This window comes from Pogoniulus pusillus, chromosome 25 (assembly GCF_015220805.1).
Source record: "Pogoniulus pusillus isolate bPogPus1 chromosome 25, bPogPus1.pri, whole genome shotgun sequence".
NCBI lineage: Eukaryota > Metazoa > Chordata > Aves > Piciformes > Lybiidae > Pogoniulus > Pogoniulus pusillus.
In genome coordinates, this window is record NC_087288.1 from 9,093,814 (window position 1) to 9,116,493 (window position 22,680).

General features: G+C 41.4%; 1 protein-coding gene across 1 annotated transcript in view; it reads left to right on the forward strand.

The window, feature by feature from the left end:
* The window catches only part of LOC135186555 (ALK tyrosine kinase receptor-like), a 203,259-nt gene that overhangs the window by 28,176 nt on the left and 152,403 nt on the right, over positions 1-22,680 (forward strand). The gene's annotated exons all lie outside the window — the stretch shown is intronic.

The window sequence follows — 22,680 nt, forward strand, 5'->3', positions numbered from 1 at the left end:
ACCATGTGCCATTATTTTGGTAACATCCTTCCAGTAACTTTATCCCACCCATTGTTTACTGATGTTCTATAATTGAGGAATAGAATCATTACCAAATTGCAAAGGTGCATCAGAAACGGAATCAGTATTTTAAATTGAGCATTCACAGATTGCATTGGTTGGAAGGGATCCTCAAAGGTCATCTTGTCCAACCACCCTGCATTCAGCAGGGACATGTCCAACTATATCGGGCTGCCCAGAGCTACACTGAGTCTGATCTGAAATGTCTCCAGGGACAAAGCCTCAGGTCAACTTCTTCCAGTCTTTCACCTTCTTATTGTGCAGAACTTCCTTGTGATGTCCAACATAAATCTGCCCTGCTCCAGTTTCATCCATTGTCTTTTTTTCCTATCATCACAGGCCCTTCTAAACAGTCCCTCTCTAGCATTCATCTCTTCTGCAGGCTGAACAGGCCAAATTCTTCCAGCTCTATGACCATTTTGGTGGGCCCTCCTCTGGACCTGCTCCAGTATATCCATGTGTCTCTTGTGTTGTGAGTCCCAGAGCTGGACACAGCACTCCAGGTGAAGTCTCACCAGAGCAGAGTTAAGTGGCAGAATCACCTCTCTTGACCTTCTAGCCATGTTTCTCTTGATGCAGTATGGTGGTCCTTTAATAATAGGAGCTCAGTTTTGCTGGTGGGAAATTTCTTTCACTGTCATGAGGTTAGCTTGAGCTACCTAGCAAAACTTTCAGGCAATAGCTTTGTTTTTTGGGAAGTTCTGTGTCTTTAAAAGTGGAAAAAGGCCTGCTTTCAGAGGTTTGAAATAGAAAAGATTTTCCTCCTGTGAATATTTTCTAGTTGCAGACTTTTTATGTGGTCAAGAGATAAAATTAAACTAGAAAACACATTAATGTTTTTTTACATGACCCTAAAAAGGTATTCCCAAAACAGATGACAGGTTTTAAGTGTTGGTTCCTTTCTTTGCCTCTATGCTACTTTTTAATTTGTCTGTGCCATCTGAAAAGGTTTTTTTTTTGGGGTGATGGCTAAAGAACCATCAGCTTTGGCTTTGGATAGCAACACTAGAGCCCCTAATCTTAGCCTGTTAAAATATATTCATCTCTTTCTAAATTGAAATGATAAAATGCACCAGGCTGGGAAGGGACTTCTAGAGGTCATCTAGTCCAACCCCACTGCAGTAAGCAGGGACATCCCTAGGTAGACCAGATTGCTCAGAGTTCTATCAAGCCTTGCTGTGAGATGCTCCAGGATGGGGCCTCCACTACCTCCCTGGGCAGCTTTTTATTTCTGCCTCAACACAGAAAAAGCAGAACCATTTTTTTTTCTGGTTTTCAGACATCCAGAAGGTATGAAAAGCTTTAATTCAGTTTTAGTCTGAGATAGCAACATGCGTGAGGCATCTCACATTTTGACCAAAGCCACCGTGAGATATCATGACTTCTACACCTTCAGTGTGGCCTGACTCTCAAAATCTTGTAACTAAAAATGACATTAAACATCTCTTTTCCTCCAAACATTATTCTCTAACATTATGTTCTTTCCTCCTTGCTATATCCTCATATATATATATATATATATATATATATATATATATATATATGCACAGACATTATTACTGAAGGATAAACCCAAGCATTTAAAATGTATAAAATACCCAACTGTTTTCCTGTCCAATCTTAATTCTACCTCTTGTAATTATATTCATTATGGTACGGTCATTAATTATATGAATCATAGTACTTTTAGTCCGAGATACATACTTGATTCAGCACAGAGGATAGATGATGCTCATATAATGAGCAGTTACGCAATATTTTTTTGCTCTCTTTGTTCTGTTAATGCCTCTGTGCTTTATTTACCAAAATGATTCAAGCCTTGCTCAGAAGACAAAGTTGTTCATTTCCTTAGGGATTCTATTCTTATCACACTCGTGACTAGAATTTTGAATACTTCAGATACTGATTTGTTTCTATATCAGCCCGGTCAGCTGGGGAGATTATTTTGTTTTTATGGAGTCATAAAACCTGTGCATGTTGCCATTTTACACTGGGGAGCTGAGGAAAAAGAGACTTCAAAAGCATTGGCTGTTTTTTAAGAGCCAGATTTGAGTCATGTATGAGCAGAATTTTATTATGTGACACTATATATTAAAAAATATATATCCCACGTATTTCACTATGACAGTGAAATGCAATCTGTCTGCACAGTTTTGAGCTTCTTGCCTTCCCAAAAAAAACCCAAAGCAACCTCCAAACAGCAAACTAGGGACAATAATTAACCTGAGAATTCTCGGGTTTGCCCTTGGTCTGAGGTAAAATCAGACTGGATGGAAACCTACTCTAAGATTCCCTAGAATGGAAATTCCCATTTCCAAGAGATGCTGGGAAATGCCAATGTCATTGTAGCATCTCTACTCGTAGCTGTTGTAAACTTTTTAATGAATAGTTTCAGGTGAATACAGGCATTACAAAAGTGCAGCCTGATGTCATTTTCCTTGACTGTTATCCAACTGCTTTGCCATTTGTGGTGGGTTGAAATTACCCACAGAATAAAACACCAGACTAGCTTAGAAGGTGTGGAAGCAAAATGAAGCTGTATTTACAAGCAAGCTAAAATCTCAAAGCATAAAATACACTGTATATGCACCAAAATAGATTTACAGTTATTTACTATTCAGTGCAAGGCAACAAGGACCCCTCCATCTGTTCCCCTACCCCTCTGGACAAGGCAATAAAGGAATAGCTCTCCCCCCAGAAAAAAACTGCTGCTGTCTACTTAGCCATAACAAGAGTCCTTAGACAAGGTCAATGAAAAACCATGCAAAACCACCAGCTAGCAGCAGCCACTGCAGAGAGGAGAAAAGAAGGAAGTACAGTTTGTGCAGCATACTAATACACTACCTAACAATCCAATGGAATGATATAGACCTATCCTTTTTCTGTTACATTCATCCAGTCCCTTGCTTTATTTACCTTCTCTTCAAGTATATCCAGAAAGTTACTATTTCTGATTTATAAGTTAAAACCTGGCTAGAGTGTAGTTTTAAACCGCCCACACCACTCCATAGTTCTGTGTGACTGTGACTTTTGTTTTGGGGATGAGGTGTGGTGGGAAGGGAGGATTTCTGCTCCAGAAAAGATTCTCCTGGAGTCTGAGTTGCCCAGATGAAGGTGTGTTTACAGGGAAATGCTCTCACTTAAACAGACCAACATTCTTGAAAAGGAATTAGTTCTTAAATTGATCCTATCTGACTGAATTGTAGCTTTCATTTGAACAGCATCCCAGCAGAGGTTTGAGGAAGCACATGTGACAAACTCTTACATCTCTTTTTTCTTTTGTGCTTTAATTGGCTGATTGAAATTGCATCCATGAAGTGTTCCACTGCAGTTTTAACACTGTAAGTTGTGTTTTGACCTCTTGAATATGGTTACTTAATTTTTCTTTCACTCAGAATTGTCCTGCTGCACAATGAGTAGTTAATTCTTTATCCTTACTTGGCATGAAAAATGCACTGGCACTGTGAATAATTGTGGTTATTCTGCTTTAAACAAAAAGTATGACAGTTAATAAATATCCAGAAAGAAAGGATAGTCAGACCTGCCATGAGCTTTTCTCTTTTTTCTGAGGTCATGCTGGTTTTTCCTTAGAGCTCTATGTAAATGCTGAGGTTCCCACATAGTCAAAACATCCACCTGAGATGCTTGGAATCCCTTCTGGCATAAAACAGAGTTTTGCTTAAAAAACAGAATGAAATTTGTCTTGTGTGATCTTATCTTAGCTTTCTCACTTAAGGAGAACACATATTAAACCTCTTTTTAAATGACCAGGGAGAGCTATGTCTGTGCAAAGAAGCAGAAATATTTGAAGGTGCAACCTGTGGCAGAGGACAAACTACTTTAACATATAACAATAGCAATCTCCTAGCTATATTTCTTCTTGTATTCTTCTGCTTTCGGATATATTTTCATTACCAATTGCTAAGTTTGCTTAGTATGGCAACTCAGTGACGATACAAAGAATCCCAGGGTGTTAAAGCAGAACTTGCCAGGTTGGGAGAAATCTACATAATTTAAGTATTGTTAATCTGTTCAAGGAGGAGGTCAAGTGATGGTATAAATAACAGTGATTTAGACACCATCTGGACTTTCTTTGTGTTTAGGTCAGTTTCTGAATTTCCCCGTGTTACCCATAGGAACATTTTCTCTAGTATCAGTTCATCATGCAAAAGGGTCTTTAATTATATCCTGAGAGGGACCCATTCATACCTTTTATCAGCCTGTGCCTCCTAGACAACATAGCTCCATGGTCAAAGCATCTGGACATCTGGATTTTTTTTTTCCCATGGGGAAGAGTGGTCAAGGCATTGGAATGGGCTAGCCCAGGGAGGTGGTTGAGTCATCAACCTTGGATGTGTTTAAAGGTCATTTGGATGTGGTGCTTGGGGATATGTTTTTAGGGGTGGGCCTTTGTACAGTAGGGATATCAGTTGGACTTGATGATTCTGAGGGTCTGTTCCAACCTGAATGTTTCTGTGATTCTGTGACACTTCATTTCTAGATGCAGAATAATTTTTTCATGAGTCTAAAAGTTCAGGAGGAGAATTAAATAAGATCATTTTCCCATCTATAATGTACAAAATCAGGAAAGTAGGATAGACCTTTTTGCTCTTGCATTGTTCTGTGTAGAGAAAGGTTTTCGTTGCAGGCTTGCTCAGGGCATCGTGTGAACTTCAGAAGAATGTATGCTTGAAATCTATCCAACATGATTTTCAGAACAGCAAGAGCAAAAAAGAAAGTGTTACAGACTTGAGCAAGTGCTGAAATAGTGCCTGTCCTTCTGTCTTTAAAAGCCCTGAAGCAGACTGAAGTCATCAGTCTTAGCTTCACAGACTCCATCAGTAGCGTCTCTTTTATTTCACCTCCATCTGCACAGCAACCTATGGGACTTGAGGAAAGGACATTGGGAAAGAATGGAAAACCCTAACAAAGTATGAGACATGCTCTTGGGCTGATCCTTTACAGAGATACAGAGCCCTAAGTGGATCTGAAAAGAGAGGAGAGTGAGCATTTCCTATCATCTCTGTACACGCAAATTCAAAGACATTGCAGCGACAAGCAGCGTGATGGCATGCTGAGGCTCCACTGAGAGCTGCTCTTTCTTCCTAGAACTTCCCTGTGCTTGCCTACAGCTTGTGTTGCTGAAAAGTCTCCCCTCCATTCAACACCTGGCAACAGAGCTACTTGTGATGCTATGCTAGCAGCAGCTCCTTTCTGTTCTCTTCAGCCACCTCGCCTCATTTCCATGTCACATCATCAGCACCTAGGGATCATGGTGGGCATTGAATTAGCTCAGCACCTTAAAGGGTGGCGAGCACAGAAAATGTGTTGTTTATGTTTGCTACTTCTAAAGGGAATTTCAGTTTCCCACCTTTCCTTATTGCCACTTTCTAAAGGGAGGGACAGGATTGCATTCCTGAGACAAGAGAAAAGCAAACCCAAGTCTTATTTCTTTATCTTTTGGTGTGGAGCAGCCTCCACATGATAACTGCCACAGGTTCAGCTTCTTCAGCTTTCATCTGAATGGCAAGACAACTTCTGCAAAGTGGTTTTTTTCCTAAACCTTGTTTCTGAGGAGTTGAAAATGAAATTTGTGTCTTCCTGACTTAATATTCCCTCAAGGCCGCTTGTATAGCAAGGCTATAGCTTTTGTGGAGTCATAACCTACCACCTAATGAGCCTTTCAGGGCAAGCAAAGGCATGATTTTGTAATGAAAACAAGCAGGAGAGAGGAAAGAAACAAAACTAAGCCCTCAGAATAAAAACCTTCTGTAGTTTCTCACAGAGAGATGAGTCACTGACCAGACTTTTGCTTTCAACCTTTTTTGCTGTTGTAAAAGAATCACCAAAAAAAGAAAAAAGGCAATATCATAATTATCTTTTAATAAGAAAATGAAAAAAGTTGGAAATTGGAAGACAATTTTTATTGCCCAGTCCTACTGAAATGCAGATCACTTCTTCCTTGTCCTGTTCATGCTGGGAAAAGAGAGGAGGAGGAAGAGAGGGCAAATGATGGAGAGGAGAAAGAGAAGTAAAAGGAAGAACTGCTTCTGACAGTAACCTTCCTTAGGTATTCAATTTGTACAGCACAGTTTTTCTAGCCTCTCCTTGGTAGAGCAGAAGATAGTGAGTGAGCACTTGGGAAAAGATGGTAAACATTCCATCCCTTCCCAGTCTTTTGTTCCTAAAATCTAAAAATCCACTAAGAGCCAGCTTTATTTTGCTGTATTGTGTTCTTGCTATACTGTGGGAGATTCTGTTGTTCAAACCACAGCAACACCTTCTGTGCAGAATTTCTCAGTGTCCTTCTACTCCCTCTTTAAAAATGACACTGAAGCTAACAGTACGTGTTTCCTGGAGGGAAAGCTGTTTCCCTAGGAAGGTTACTGTAAAAAGAATTCTTCAACACATGCTATTTATACTGAGGGAAGAAAAGATGTAAAAAATTCATCAGGTAACCAAAACTTGAAAAGAGCAGAGAAGCATTGTCCAATCAATAGCTTTCAGAGCTCTGTCTGCCAGCACATTCACTCACTAACCAAGTTTGACAATGGCGGCATCAGATGTCTGTTTTTGGGACACTACCCTGAGGACTTAAGCAGGATGTGTTGTAGAAAGACACACTCTAATGCTCTGTAAAGTGGCAACATTTGCTTTTGTTCTGTCAAATTATAGTACTGTGAGCATTAACTAACTGTGCTGGTGCTGGAGTGGATCAGCATGGATCAGAATGGGGTTTATGGTCGTGCCCTGCACTGAAACTTTGTATGTCTCCCAGAGCTGTGGTTAGCAACACGATACACCAATACCAAAGAGACTGGTAATCAGTGCTAATTAACAACAGAAGGCTTTTTGAACACAGAGTTGTAGAGAGGGAAACATGCCCAGCAGATGCCCTCTCTGATATTTAATTACAAGAGAATCTGATAGAGAGAGGTGTTTACAGGACTGGCTCTGGATTACCTACAAGAGGGTTTCTCACAGAAAAGGTCTGAAAGAAAGCACAACACCAGAGTCAGCCAAGGTTAGGACACTAGCACAATTAAAGCTAATTAACATCCTGCGAGGTGCTTTGCTTTTTCAGCCATGCTGTGTAACATCACACACGATGCTTCACTACACAAGAATTGTTTTTTTGCTGGGGGGCTGGAAGAGTCTGATTCTCAAATGGCTTAAATTGAAGAGCTCCAAGGTGGAGGACAGGATGAGAGGAAATGGCCTTCAGTTGTACCAGAGGAGGTTCAGGTTGAATGCTAGAACAATTTCTTCACAGAAATGATTCTCAGGCATTGCAACAGTCTTGCCTAGGGAGGTGGTGGAGTCACCATTCCTGGAGGAATTTAAAAGATGGCTGGATGAGGTGCTGAGGGACAGGGCTAAGTGATAGTGATGGGATTGTGAGCTCTGGGCGAGCAGTTGGACTCGATAATCTCAAAGGTCCCTTCCAACCTCAACAGCTCTATGATTCTAACGTACTGCTACCGTGAATGATAGTTTGCAAATGGTCTTCAAGGGATTCAGTGTCAAGGCTATGACTAATGTTGGCTTTCTAGTGTGTGGGTGGACAGTTAGGTGCATATTAGATGTATCAGGTGCTGCAGTGACTGGATTAATTTGGCTGATCATGGGTGTTCTGGTGAAGTGAGGACCAGGTGATGTGCTGTCCCCTGGTGAGTTAAATAGACAGTTGAAATACTGTCTTCTTTATGTGAAGAAAATGGAAACGTTTTGAACACTTCATCGTTGTTTGTGTGGGTTGAAAATTCTTTTTGTTCAAAGGCTCTTCAGTTTGTTTTGAAATGAGTCTGTGAACTTGGCATAACTCTTAATGAACCCAGGTGGGAATTTCAGAAGCATGAACGTTTGTCTGACTCTTTCCTCAGTGAAGCAGATGTGTTCAATCCTGACTTCATCAGGGGTAGAGTTCAACCACATCCCAGTGCCTGTTTTCGAGAAGCCTGAGCTTAGTGCTCAGATCACAACAATCTCCCTTACACCTGACATTACTTGGCAATGTTGTTGGCAGTGTGGGTGGATAGATCAAGGAATAAAGAGGTGCTGGATGCTAGCCTCACTTTCTGCCTCTTAATAAAAAGTTGCCATTAAGGTCATAGCTGGATCAGGCTGGTGGGCAATGAACGACTATCTGTAGTGCTGCCTGTAATCTGGAATTACTCAGAGGCTTGTCAGTCCCACACTGTTAAAATGAAAATGGCCAAGGTAGGCTGAGAACATTGTAACAGAGCTTACACAGAAAGCTTTCTCAAAGTGAAACTTTGAAAATTATTTTCTCCTTTCAAATAGAAGCTGGGGAGATAAGAGCATCAGTTTGAATAGATTTTCAAACTGAGACAGAGTAGGTGATGAAAACATGAGAATTAGCAGTGCAAATCAGCTGTTTTCTGATAGTACTGGACAGCAAGAGAAAGGAGACCTACAGCCTTTTCTCATCTCCTTCAATCAGCTGAAGTACAAGGCAGAAGTGTATCCTCAGAGTGTCTCTACTATGTTTTCAACACAGAGTGCTTTAGGCTTGTTTAGAGCATTGGGATATTACTATGCTCTTAAAGGAAATGGGTTCTAATCAACAAGCAGCTGAATATGAGACAGCAGTATGGCCAGGTGGCAAAGAAGGCCAGTGGGTTCCTGGCTAGTATTAGAAATGCTGTGTCCAGCAGGAGTAGAGAGGTGATAGTCTCCCCGTACTCAGCACTAGTGAAGTCACACCCGCGAGCATTGTGTGCAGTTTTTGGGCACCTCTTTACAAGAAGGGTGTGGAGGTGCTGGAGTGAGAGCAGAGGAGGGCAGCAAAGCTGGAGAAGGGCCTGGAGAATAAATCTTATGAAGAGTGACTGAAGGAGCTGGGACTGCTTGGTTCAAAAAAGAGGAGGCTTAGGGAAGACTTCATTGCTGTCTACAGCTACCTGAAAGGACATTGTGGAGAGGTTGGTGCTGGTCTCTCCTCACAGGTAGTTGGTAATGTAACAATAGTTAATGGCCTCAAGCTGAAGCAGAGCAGGTTTAGTTTGGACATTAGGAAGCATTTTTCCTAGCAAGAGTGGTCAGGCATTGGAATGAGCTGCCCAGGGAGATGGTTGAGTCACCAACCTGGATGTACTAAAAGGTCTTTAGATGTGGTGCTTGGGGATATGGTTTAGGGGGTGAACTTTGTAGAGTAGGGTCAATGGTTACACTTGATCTCGGGGTCTTTTCCAACCTGAATGATTCTATGAATTCTCCCCGCCCTCTGTTTTGTCTCCTTATTTCAAAGATCACTTCAGCTGTCTTTGGAGGTACTTGTAATATCAATGTCTTTTGCTTACTGCATGTATTTAGCAGGACCTTTTCTTTAATCTTCCAAATTATATTCTGATAAATACATATTTAATATATTTGGGTTTTTTTCATCAGTTTTTTCAAGCTTTAACAATATAAACCTCATTGCTGTTATTTCCCTGAGTTAGTCGCACAGAAAGATAGGACAGAAACACTTAGAGCTGAGTTACTGAGACATTTGTGTCTCAAGGTTCATGCATTTTGATATGCAAGTCAAAAAAAGAAGAATCTTTAAGTTATAAATATTTCAAAATTGTAGTCAACGAAATCACCACTTATAATTTCCAGTTTGTTTCACTTGTCTCCGTATTGCCTTGAAGTTCCCTTCCTTTGAGATAGGTATAATTTAGACTATTTTTTTTCTGAAACTTTTAAGCAAACAGCATGAGAAATCCCATTGGGAAAACTGAATAACAGTGGGGAAACCAAAGCACCTCCAACAACAAACATGTGAGGAGTTACTATGCGTCTTGTAACAGGAGGAACCAAGGGCAGCCTAAGGAGCGATGCTTTTAGCAGCTGCAATTATCTCAGAGCTGTTTGAGTAGCTTGTGGTGCCACCAGGCTAATATCAGCTGCTGAGCCAGTGCTGAGCAGTTTATCTCTTTGGATGCCTGCTGATGTCTGAAGCAGCCTATTGGTTTGACTGTATGTGGTCAGGTGCATGAAGGTCAGAGTTTCCTCACTGGAGAGTGTGAAAGGTGGAATTTTTTGCTAAGCCAGCAGTACACTCATACACACTGCCCATTTGGAATGAGCCTTTGTAAGTCTGGATGAAAAGCACCAAGCAAATACTGTAAACAGCTGTCTTACCAACTAGAGAGTGATACTGAATCTTTTCACTCTTTGTTTAAAAGGACAAGTCAGTGATGTGAAAGCCCAAATTTATGCTTAGGGAATTGCTTTTCGTTCTACAGCATGGGTTCTTGAGCAGAGGTGGGCTTCAAACAATATGTTGAAAATTATATTTTCTTAAGAATTTTTGATCAAAGTACAAATGTCTTTGTCTCAGGAAGCACTTTGTTTTCCCAGAGTAGTGATGCTGGAAAAACAAAAATAGCAAAGTCCAGCCTAAATTCACCTATGAATAAATTGCATCACAAGGCTACCAACAATGTAACACTTTCAAAGGCCATATCATGGTGGTGCTACAAGAAAAGTGGTTTGTAAAACTCAACATTGTATGGAGAGTGTTACCATAACAGTATTACCAGAAATCATATTGTTTATAATGCAGTGGAGTGTAGACATCTAATCATAGTTGTTCTGATTTGGTGGAATCCAGATCTGAACTGAGTTTTGCCAGTTTCATGATTTGCCTGTTTTGGAAGTTTCACTCAATTTTTGATGTGTGAAATTACATTGAGGCCTTTCGTAGGAGGTTACCTGTGCTCAGTCTGTCGTTTAGAATAGCAAAAGGAAAAGAAGAACTGTAATTGCCAGTACGCATTCAAATCCCTGAAGGGGCCAAAGGAATCATCCAAATAATGCTTAAATGCTCACTGGTGGATCATTTTACTTACTTTAATTTTGCTTTTTTTGTAATGGAGGATTCTTTTTTGCTCTTTAATACCAATGTTTTGGAACCCAGGAATCTTCATGCATCAGGAGCCTCTGAATAGGCACAGATTATTGTTCAAGACATGATTTTTCTTTTGTCTTAAAATTTCGGGTCAAGAGAGGTGATTCTTTCCCTGCTCTTGTGAGACCCCGCCTCAAGTTCTGCATCTGGGTCAGGTGTTCCCAGCATAAGAAGGACACAGAACTGCTGGAGTGAGGCCAGATGAGGGCCACAAGAATGATCTGAGGGCTGGAGCATCTCTGCCATGAGGAAAGGCTAAGTGAGCTGGAGTTGTTGATCCTGGAGAAGAGAATACTCTGCAGAGACTTTCGAGCTGATTTCCAGTAACTGAAAGGAACATACAGGAAGGCTGGAGAGGGACTTTTCATAAGAGTGTCTAGAGACAGGACAAGGGGAAATGGTTTTAGCTGAGGGAAAGTAGGTTTAGACTGGATCTTAGGAAGAAGTTCTTCAGCGCAAGGGTGGTGAGACTCTTGAATAGACTGCCCAGAGTGTTTGTGGATGCCTCCTCCCTGGAGATGTTCAAGGCCAGGTTGGGAGAGGTCTTGGGCAACCCAATCTAGTTGAGAGTCGCCCCTGCCCATGACAGTGTGGTTGGAGTAAATGATCTCTGAGGTCCCTTTGAACCTAAGCCATTCTGTGATTTTGGTACAGAGTGACATGGTTCAAAACAGAGATCGTATAGCAAAACATGATTCTGACTGTTTACTCATTCTCTTTTTCTACCCCAGCATTGTTTTCATGTGTTTTCACATGCTTTGAAAGATGAGAACTTCTTTTCCCATCCACACTCTCTCTGGTAAGGGACATCTGCCCCACCAGAAGAGGTTCAGCTCAAGTTTCCTTTGTCATCCTCTTAAAAGGAGGGTGCATCTGTAGCTGAGATTTTTTATGCCTTTGCTTGAAAGACTCAATTCGGGCGGTAATGGTGACTTAATCTCTAATTCCAAACCAGACTGCAAGGCTGACTAATACTGCTGAAATCCTTCCCCCAGTAATTGACCAGTGTAATCTTTGGTGGCTTACTGGTGGGTTTGTTAAAAGGAAATTTTTTCTAACGTGTGTTAAGTTCATCTGCTGGCAGTTTTTGCTGAAAGTTTCTTGTCATGGTGTCTAGCACAGGCTGGACACAGCTGCTGTGCACTGTCAGCTTGCACAAGTTTTCTTAGACTTAGCTGAGAGAACAGCTAAAAGCACTGTTCACACCACCTGTTGCTTTCATACATTACTCCCGCAGAAACCCACCTCTGACGAACAGGAATGCTTCTGCTCTAGTTCTGTGTTCAGTGCACGTGGAGAGAGATGAGGGAAATATGCCTAAGAAAAAACCATCTTGGGAGAAAATTTCATTACAGTACTGCAGAAGTCCTGTCAAGAAGCTTCCTTTGGATCAGGGCTAAGTGTAGATAAATCTATTCAGGTAAGGAAGACTTTAGACAGGAATCTGACTAGTTATGGGAAATTGGTACCAATACTTGCCAAATTTGTCATTAGCCCACTTGGAGTGGTTGGTGCAATAGTGTGTAGCCAATGTTAATCCTAGATCTGGTCAGAAGCAGAGTCGTGCCCATTTTCATTATTCTTCAGGCAAGACTCAGAACTGCAGACATTTAGTATGCTTCTGGCACTTCTTAGCTGGTGTTAATGCATTACATGGAACTAGCCTCCTTGGAGCCTCTGCGTTCCATTTATTCAGTGCCTTCCTGCAATGCTAGTATGTCTCACCCATAAACTATAGGAATAACTTTCAGTAGCAAGAAAAGGAGTTAGTCTTCACAGTCTGCACAGACTACCTGTGTGAGTTTCAAGACAACTTCACCCAGAATGGCAAAGGAAGAACTAGGGTGAGAATATGAATCTTTGTTATCTTGTACTACATCAGACATAATACAAATATGAATAGAGCATCTTTGTCTGTTGTGAGTAGGTCACTATCTCTAGTTTCCGTCTCTAGTTATCCTTCTCTGTGTGCCTCATCTGACTTCTTTTGACTGCCACCTGAGCTGCCCTAGCCCTGCACCTGCCTTTCCATTGACACTTGACTTCGCTGGTGGTCTGTAATCCACATATCACAGTATCAACAAGGTTGGAAGAGACCTCATAGATCATCAGGTCCAACCCTTTACCACAATTCTCAAGGCTAGACCATGGCACCAAGTGCCACGTCCAATCCTGCCTTGAACAGCCCCAGGGACGGCGACTCCACCACCTCCCCGGGCAGCCCATTCCAGTGTCCAATGACTCTCTCAGTGAAGAACTTTCTCCTCACCTCGAGCCTAAATTTCCCCTGGTGCAGCCTGAGGCTGTGTCCTCTCGTTCTGGTGCTGGCCACCTGAGAGAAGAGAGCAACCTCCCCCTGGCCACAGCCACCCCTCAGGTAGTTGTAGACAACAATAAGGTCACCCCTGAGCCATATTGTCATTACCTTTTCTTCAAGGAAAGTTTAGAAATGAGAGATTATTGAACTCATGTGAATTTTGCAGCTCTTTTGCATAAAATTATTTTGCTTGGTTGTTTTCTTGTAGGGTTTTTTGTTTGTTTGGTGTTTTGGGGGGGACTTTTTGTTTGGGTTTTGATTGTTTGTTTTGTTATTATATTTTATTTAGCCAGTAAGTAAGACACAGCTGAAACAGTAGTCCAACATCCAAGCCCACTTTGCCCTCAGAGTGGAACCTGCATCAGGGTTGGTAATCTAGAGGCTTTAAAAGAAAATAAAAAGAAAAATAAATAGAAAAGGAGAGAGGGAGAAGGCTTTGACCTCGATGAACTCTTTGAATTTAAAAAGCTGTTAGAAGCAAACAGGTTTTGATCACCAGCAGCTTTTGGCTGAGTTAAAACATATGACTTCAAGTTAGGAACATAAGACTGGGAACAATCACTAAGATTGCAAGAGCCAGGGAATTAGTTTGTGCCTTTCTGGTCTCTCCACTGTAATGGAATTTTATCTTTTTTTTTTCTCTCTTCAAGTGAACTGAAGTTCACTAATCTCACCCATTTCTACACAGATTGCTATTTCAGGAGGCTATGCCCTATCTTTAATCTGATGTCTTCATCTTGTCCCCCTTCTTTTTTCTGTTCCTTTGTCAGAGGTCCCTGTCTCTGTCCCCCCATTTCCCAGAAAGCAATGATGTTGAAATTCACTATTAAAACTCCTTTTAGTGTAGTATCTTTTCTGCAGGCATTTTTAGATAGGATTTCTGATTCATGCATTCAGGTTTTAGTTACATGCTCTTCCTGATAGTAGCAGGTATTTCTGTGAAAGTTGTAACTACAGGATTATTCATAAAGGTGGTCTCAGGAAGGCAACAACAGAGGTCTCCTCTGAATGGTAATTTGTGCAGCTTGGTTTTCCACCCTGGAAAGTTCACGCTGGGTTGGTTGGTTGATTTTTTTTTTTTCCAGTGGCTTTATTCCTGCAATGTCTCACAGAATGCCTGGTGCCCTTTAGAGAATGCTAAACAGCACACAGAGTGTTCCTTTGCTCTTGACTCATGGCTGTACCCTGACATCTGAGGGCTGAAGGAAAGGGAAAACAGTACAAGGCTGACATACAGCAAGAGTCACTCCATGCTAGCCTTCAAATATTTAAATACCCTGCTCTGTTTCTCTTGTGCTAGGCTGTTGTTTTCATCCTGAAGTGTTCAAAGAGCAGCTGTTTTCCCTTACTGTGTGAACCACAGTGAGATGTGGTCACAGTCCTGACTGCCCCTGGGCATCATGTCTGAGGCTGCCAGTATTGTTGCATTTGTTTTGATCGCCATGCCTGTCTGTACCCTGCCTGATTCATTGCTTGCCAGTCCTAGGGTTCCCCAACTCTGTCATTCTCCACAACTCCTGCTTTTTGACTCACTTGCTAACAGATGAACTTGGAGGCCTGGGTGTGATCTGCCCATACTCTCTATGCCCTGTTTACAAGGACGCATATACACTTCAGGGTATTAAATGGTGTCCTTTGCTAACACAAAGGAACAAGAATAAGCTTGTCTCCTTTCTTCCTTCCTGCTCAAAGAGAATGGTTACAGTGAAAATACAGTACAAGGTAAACCAAGCACAAAGCAGAGTGTCTAGTAGGGTCTGAAGGGTTTCCCTCCAGGAAGCAGCTGGTTGAGGCTTACTAGTTCTTGCACATTTAACAGGAAAATGGTTCTTTCACTCCAAAATTCATTTCAGAGGGGAGTGAGATTTGAAATATTTGACAGAAGCTTCATTAATAAGTCTTTATGTTCTTCCAGCTCTTTGCGTTTTCAAGGCTTACATCAATAGCAGCAAAGCGGAGGTTACTTGAAGGAGATGATAAAAATACACATTTTCTTACTCATATATATCCTGTTTCAGTGCTAGTTAGGTTCATTCAACTGAAGCTCTGTTAGTGTCTGTAGCTGAAAAATGAAAAATTGAAGATGTGGTTACTATTGAACTTCCAGTATTGTTGGTCCAAAAGTATGAAGTAATTCAGCATGTTTTGTTAAGTAAAGCAGCAGTGAAGACAGAGATCTCTAGTCAGTGGATCATCTTCTAGCTGGGCAGGATCACAGAATGACTGAAGCTGAAGGGCATCTCTAGAAATCATCTAGTCCAGCCCTTCTGCTCAAAGCAGAGCCACAGTGGAGGTTTTGTACATACTGGTAAGTTGTTACCTGTCTTCTGCAGGCTCAACAGTCCTAATTCTCTCAGCCTCGACTTGTATGTCAGATCTAACAAAGTATCTAGAAGCCTTTCCTTTTTGTATGGTTGAGAAATCTTTCTTCTACTGATAGAATTCATGTCTAAGTTAACCAGTGTGGGATGTATATGGAGACAGAGGTCAGTGCTTCCAGAAGAAGAGGTCCTGTCCCATCCATCTGTCCTAGAGTGTTGCTGTTCAGATGGGTTGCCACATCCACTGCTTTGATCTCAGGCTGCAATTTCTGAGCCTTCATCAATGTCTTGCAGTGGGCTCCTTTGTGTTGCATCTTTCATAATAAATGGATATAGTGGAGCTTTATTTAGTGCTATGTCAGGGACTCCAAGATGCCCTTCCCTTGTGCCTCATGATCAAGCTCAGATGATTGCAGATTTGTTACAGTGCTCTGTTAAATTGCTGCCAGGTCTTGTTCCAAAAGTAACTTGTGTCACGCTGGTGTATCTGTGTGCTCAGAGTAATAAAACTGGATTTTTGATTAGTCAGAATTTAGTAAAATTCAATTTGGCTTGTTTGTCCACCCAGTTGTGTGAGGTTGAAAAGAAATTCCCTCAAGGAAGGAATCTCTGTGTGCGCTTTTAAGCTGATTTCATTGTTTTCTGTATAATCATTGTGGTCTGAGAGCTTAAGTATCTGACTAAGAAAAGTTATAAGGCAAATTCTTGAATTTAGATAGTTTGCTTCAGCAGGCATGAAATATAAGGCATAGATTCCCCATTTCTTTTGTTGCAATGGAGCAATGATTTACATGGGACATTACCTGCTTGGAAATTAACTTTTTGAGTCCACCAAGTACCTCAAGATAAAAACTTGTCCCTGTGAAAATAGAAGAGAAGAGAAGGCACCTAAATCATTTTTTTTCTTCATGAAGCAGAAATTGCAAAATATGTAAACAACAGGATGGGAATGCTGGAGTTGCTTGTTCTTGGCATGCTCTGAAAGGGATATGCTCACATTTGCAAAGCACAAACAAAAATCTGGAAGGCTGAAACAGAAAATGACCAACTGCAACCAAAGCATTTGCTGCCTGCTTGCTCCGAATGTGCAATTGGCCTTGGTCTTTTAATTATAATCCACAGAGATGGCTCTGTTCCCTATCCACCCTTGGGCTTCCAGGAGCACTGAGTGCTTAGGTCTTGGGCTGCTAATGCTGTAATTGAAACAGCTGCTCTGCTCTCTAAGTACTTTATTCATTCACCTTCAAAAATGTTGATGGATCTGTGGTGTGTTTGGGGCCTTTTCTGTAGATGTGAATCTCAAACACAGCCACTTGCTAGACAGAACTAATGAAGAGAATTTGTTAAGGCTTTTAGTGTGTTGTCTCAGTTTTTAAAAGGAGAAGAAAAAGAGAGGGAGTGAGGGGAAGGCTGCTCTTAGGCCATAATGCTCTTTGGACTAAATTCACTTTACCGACAAGACCAGACATCTTAATTCTCTATTATTCTCAATGACTTAAACTGTAAGTGAATGTAAAATATTACTAGGTCAAAAGGTCATTATTTTTAGCTTCTGAACTGATTTTTACATTAGCATGGAGAGAGAGAAGGCTCTTGGAATTGTACTGTAAATGAGCAGTGTTGGGAGTGGTCCAGCCTCAGGCCAGTGGTTGCTCTGTAAGCTCTCCATTTCTCTCTTGCCTTGGGACTGCAGTGGAAGGGCTAAATTGCTGTTGCAGTTCTTATTAAAGCCTGAAAACTTCAGGCAGTCAGCAGAAGCTCAAGTGTGCCCACAGCATTTCTCAATGTACATTCCTTTGCCTGTTCCTGCTGCTTATCCTTTTCTTCAGCCCATTCTGAATGGCTGAAAAGAACCATAGAACATTTTGAGTTGGAAGGGACTTCAAAGATCATGTGGTTACAGCTCCCCTGCTGTGGGCATTGACACCTTCCACCAGACCAGGTTATTCAAGGCCTCTTCCAACCTGGCCTTGAACACCACCAGGCATCCACAACCTCGATGGACAACCTGTTCCACTTTTTTCCACATGTCACCACTTTTACCACAAAGATAATTTCTTCCTGATATCCATTCTAAATCTGCTCTCCTCAAGCTTCAATACATTCCCTCTTATCCTATCTCTACAAGTCCTTGTAAAAAGTCACTCCTCAGGATTCTCATAGGCCCAGAGCCTTCCCTTGTGCCTGGATGGACCCAACTCTCTCAGCTTGTCCCCAAAGGGAAGGGGCTCCAGCCCTCCAGTTGTGTTTGTAGCCTCCTCTTGACCTACTCCAGCAGTTCAGTGTCTTCACCAGAGCTGGACACAGTACTCCAGGTGGTGTCTCACAAGAGCAGAGCAGATGGGGACAATCACCTCCCTTGTCACAGCACTATCTCCACTAACTGAAGTTAGTCATTGTGTCTGGTGAATGCAGTTAGTCAGTAGAAAGTCATCCTAGTATGGGCTGATGGCAAAGCCAGGACGTGGCTGGCCGTGGGTCACTACCCCACGGTGGTAGGGCTGTGGAGGAGATGGAGTTACTGGCTAAAACACAGTCATTTGGCTACACTGAGAGAGCTTTAGCATAATGGCATCTTCCAGCCCATTGCTCTGCTCAGCACATCCTACAGACTCATGCAGCTTTAACCTCCTTGTGACTAGAACTATCCTGAGGCAATGTATCCATGCAAAAAGGGTTGTGCAGGAGGATCTGAACTCTTAATTACCCAGGAGCTGGTTCACCCAAGAACAAGCTGAAACTGCACAAAACCTTTGAGCTAGGCAGAGGCAAGGGCCACTGTGATCCATAGGCTGGTTTTTATTCAACAGTATTGATTGTTCTTGGCAGATACGGAGCCTGAGAGCTTTGTGGTTATGTTTGTTAGGGAAAATTAGAGGTCATTGTGAGACTTTGAGAGTCAATAAATCTAAATTTTGATGAGAAAGCAAAATCCTGTTCTGAAGCAGGCGCTCAGGCAGCTCATATGGGAAAGCAGTGAGGGAGGAAAGAGCAAACTGGAAATGTTACTGCAGCACTCACATTAGAGTTATATTCTGTTCAAGAAGAGGAGAAACAGTGAGGAAATGGTCCTATGAAACAGTACATTGAAAATTCCTCTTGACATGGCATAAACCAGATGATTAATGTCAGAAAACACAGCCTGGATGTTGCTGTTTATGCTGCCTGTAGGTGAGCTGCCAGTATGTACCCTGCATGGCTGCTTTGCATACCTGCATACCTGTGTCTAAAGTGCTCAGGGGTTGTTGCAGGTTCATTTAGCAATCTCTGTTGAGAGTTTGATTTATATATTCAAAATAGGGTTTAAGTCAGCCCATAGGAATGGTGCCTGGATTAATTTAGCCTTCTTCACTGAGCTGAGTAATTTAAGCCTTGCAGCGTACTCAGGCATCAAGTATACCTTTTTATACCTGATGTTCACAGAAATGTCCGTGTTCATAAAGTCACACTGGACTGTTACAGTAAGAGACATTTTTCCCCATTTCTGCCTTGTGAAGGAGTCATGGAATGGTTTTCTTTCCAGTCTTTGCCTGACACAGTCAAGTTTGCAAGTGAGACTAGCTCTTTAAGGCCCCGCTCATGTCTCTGAGCTTTCCAGGGTGCTGCGGTGCATGTCTCTTCCCCAGAAAGGCAAAAGCTATTACAGCAAATGTTATTAAATTGCATTTATTGATGTCGTTTAAAAGGGCTATTTGAATTTGAAAAACAATTTCCTGTGATAGTGAGACCAACAGCATAGTGAGGACTGCTACGTTTTGGGAATACAGGAGAAGGCCTAGGTGTTTTCTTTATCCAGAAACACTAAAGGCAGTCATCATGTTTTCAAATCACTGTTCAAAAACACCTTCTGTTTCATCAGCAATATTAACCCAAGAAAATGAGCTTCTTGCTTTAGGTACCTTTTTCTTTGGCTGTGTGGAGCCAGTCAATTATACTGGAACGTTGTGTGGAGTCCATTTCCCATGTATAGTCCTTGTCAAGACTTTATCTGTGCTGGAAGGAAGTGTGTTTGCCAAATATTGCAATGCCTAGGCAAATGCATGCCAAGCTGTCAATCTATAGTTTATAGAGCAGACAGATTGGATTATTTTACTTTGTATTTAAAAAAAGGGCAGTAAAATAATAATACTCTTACTGAAGTGGTGAGGGATATGGAAAAATACATGTAAAGATGTTCAGGAAAAAAGACACATACATGAATCCTTAACACCTAATACAGACACAGGATACATGAGAATTCCCCCAAAACCTTCCCCCCAACCAGGCTAAACCACCAAAATCCCAGTGCTTGTTTTCTCCCCTGCATTGTCTCCTGTTAGGCCCAAGCAGGCTTGATTGTGCAGTAGAAATTCCCTGTGGCTGTAGCCTGGAAGGCTGCAGACAGGTTTACCCCACATAGTTACCCGGATAACTCTGGATCCTTCCAGAGATCCAAAAGCAAGGGAGAAAAGAGAAAAAGTTAACTTTGCTGCCCACTTACAAAGTGATAGCAGGATTGTAGTATTGAATAACAAAATTATGATTTCCAGGGATGACCAGATCTGTCCCCTGGGATGGGACTTCATCCCTGTGGTCTTCTTTAAGGGAACCTGGGATGCCTCAAACCACCACACAAGCTAAATCGAACATCTCTGCACTCCAAGTTCTGGGGAACTGAGATCTCAGGCAGTGGCCTAAATTTGTATTTGCAGGCAGTAGCAGATGTGGTCAGGTAGTCGTGGCTTCCCTTCTGGGTGTTCAGCATGGCCTGTTATGATTCTCTTTCTCAGAACTATGCAATACTGAGTAAGGAAGATTAGATGAGTGGGACAGAAAGAGGCTTAACATGTAGCAGAAGTTAAACTTAACCTCGGGCAGTGTTTCTTCTCCTTGGACCTACACAGCAGATGTTATTTTCATACACCTTCCAAGTATGGTAGGATTGCAAGGACATTGTGATCAACACTGATAGCATTGCTGTGACTGCTGCAAGGTTAAAAGCTTGGCAAACCTCACTTTCATGGCATTTCTGTCTCTCATAAGTTGACATTTCAGTTGTTAAGTGACTTCCATTGTGCCATTTGCTTTGATGAGTAGCTGCTGGCCTCCCAAGTTGCTTTTCTTCGAGCACACTGACCAGGGGATTGTTTCAGTCTCTTTTTAGTCACTCTCTTTTTTTCTTTAATATCTTTTTCCATTCAAAGTCAAGTCAGGGTAACTATTATTATACCCACCAAGCAAGTAATAAAGGACACAACCTTTCTGCATTCCAGTCCATATCTTTCCTCCTAATGAGTCATTTCTTTCAAAAGTCTGTTTGGAGGAAGCAAATTAAATTGGAAGAGGAAGTTTTTCATCAGGAAAACTTTCACATAGCTTATATATAGAAATCTTTATTGTAGAATATTCTGGGAGTCATTTCACTTTTATGTATTTTACACCATGTTCTATTTTGATTTGCTTATCTTGTGCCGCATATGGCATGCTCCGTGCCCAACACAATCATGACACTACCTCTGTGTTGCAGCTCAGTGCTACGAATAGCTGAAGTTATGAGAAAGGTGGCATTTCCTGGGGATTACCTGTAGCCTTTTTTGACTTTGTGGATATCTCTGAAATCCAGTCACTTTGATGGTTTGGTTTCTTTCTTCTAACTATACAGCTTTTTATAAGGCTTTATGATGAATGGGTTTTAGGATCCTTTCATAGGAGGTTAGGGACTGTCTTGTAGTGGGTGAGAATGCTTGGAGTAGATGTTCTCTAAATCCAAACAGTCCTTCACCTAGTTCTTAATCTTTCTTTGGCTATATTAATGCCTTACTGTGAAGTCTAGATTATTAAATCTGCTAGATAATTGCATCATATCCCTGAAGGATGCAGTGTTAAGCACAGCTGTTCTCTTAACTAAAATCTTCCCTCTCATCCCCTCTCTCAGCCTTTGAAACTAAAATCTTCACCTGGCTTTTGTTCTGCCATATAGACGGTGAGCAGACACAATATTCGTACTTCCCTTTAGCTGCGTCATGAAAAGCCACTGCTGACTGCTAAGGTGAAAATCCCAGTGTGGTAGTTTAGAACTAACACTTTACTTCAGTGTCTTAATTCCAGAGGCATTGAGTAGAAAATAATAAAAAGTAAATAAAATAGGGGATTGGATACAACAGAAAAATAACGGTAAGTCTATATCATCCCATATGGTTGCTGATTAGGGTAAAAGTTTGCTGCATAAACTATTCTCCTTTGTGCTTCTTCTCGCTGCAGTTGTTGCATTACTCCTTACATCTTTCCTGACCTTCTGCTGATATATTGTGTATGTGAGGTACCAGGAAAGGAAGGAGGGGGCTTGTCCAGAGGGGTGGAGAACAATTCAGGAGGATCTTTGTATTGTAAATATATATATATATATTTGTTGAATATGTTGTATTTTATTTTAGCATGCTTTTGTAAGTAAAGCTTCATTTTGCTTCTAAACCTTCTGAGATAGTCTGATGATTTATTTTGAGGGTAAATCTAACCCACCACACCCAGTTCAACTGGTCTCCCAGATAGGACTATTGAGGACTCTGTTATTTCAGTTTTATACTCTTCTCTTTGAAAACACCTCCTGTTTTTATGAAGCCTTGACTGTAATTAAGATTGCATTATTTTTTTCACTTTCAATATTCAAATAAAAACCTGAAAATTCCTCTTTGGCACACCTAAGCAGTGTTGAACATTGGGTTGAAAGGATGGAATTTCCTTCTGATCCTCAAAGACAATTAAGTTACTCCCTGAAGCATGAAATTTAATTACCCTCATCAGAAGCAGCATGTTGCAGTTGGTTAGGACATAGGAATAAGAATCAGAATTTTTTTATCTCTGATCCTAGTTCTGCCATCTAGTTATTGACTAAATGAGTCAAATAACCTTCCTGTGCCTCCTTTTCACCCACTTGAAAAAGCAAGGTGTTTGATGTCTTTGCTAAGGGGCTGTGAGGTCGGTATCAGCATCTGAAGATGTCATGTTCTGAATGCTAAGCATTCCTGGGATTGCCTTGGTTTACATGCTGCCAGCAGTTATTGCTATTTGGTTTCATACAGTGAAAT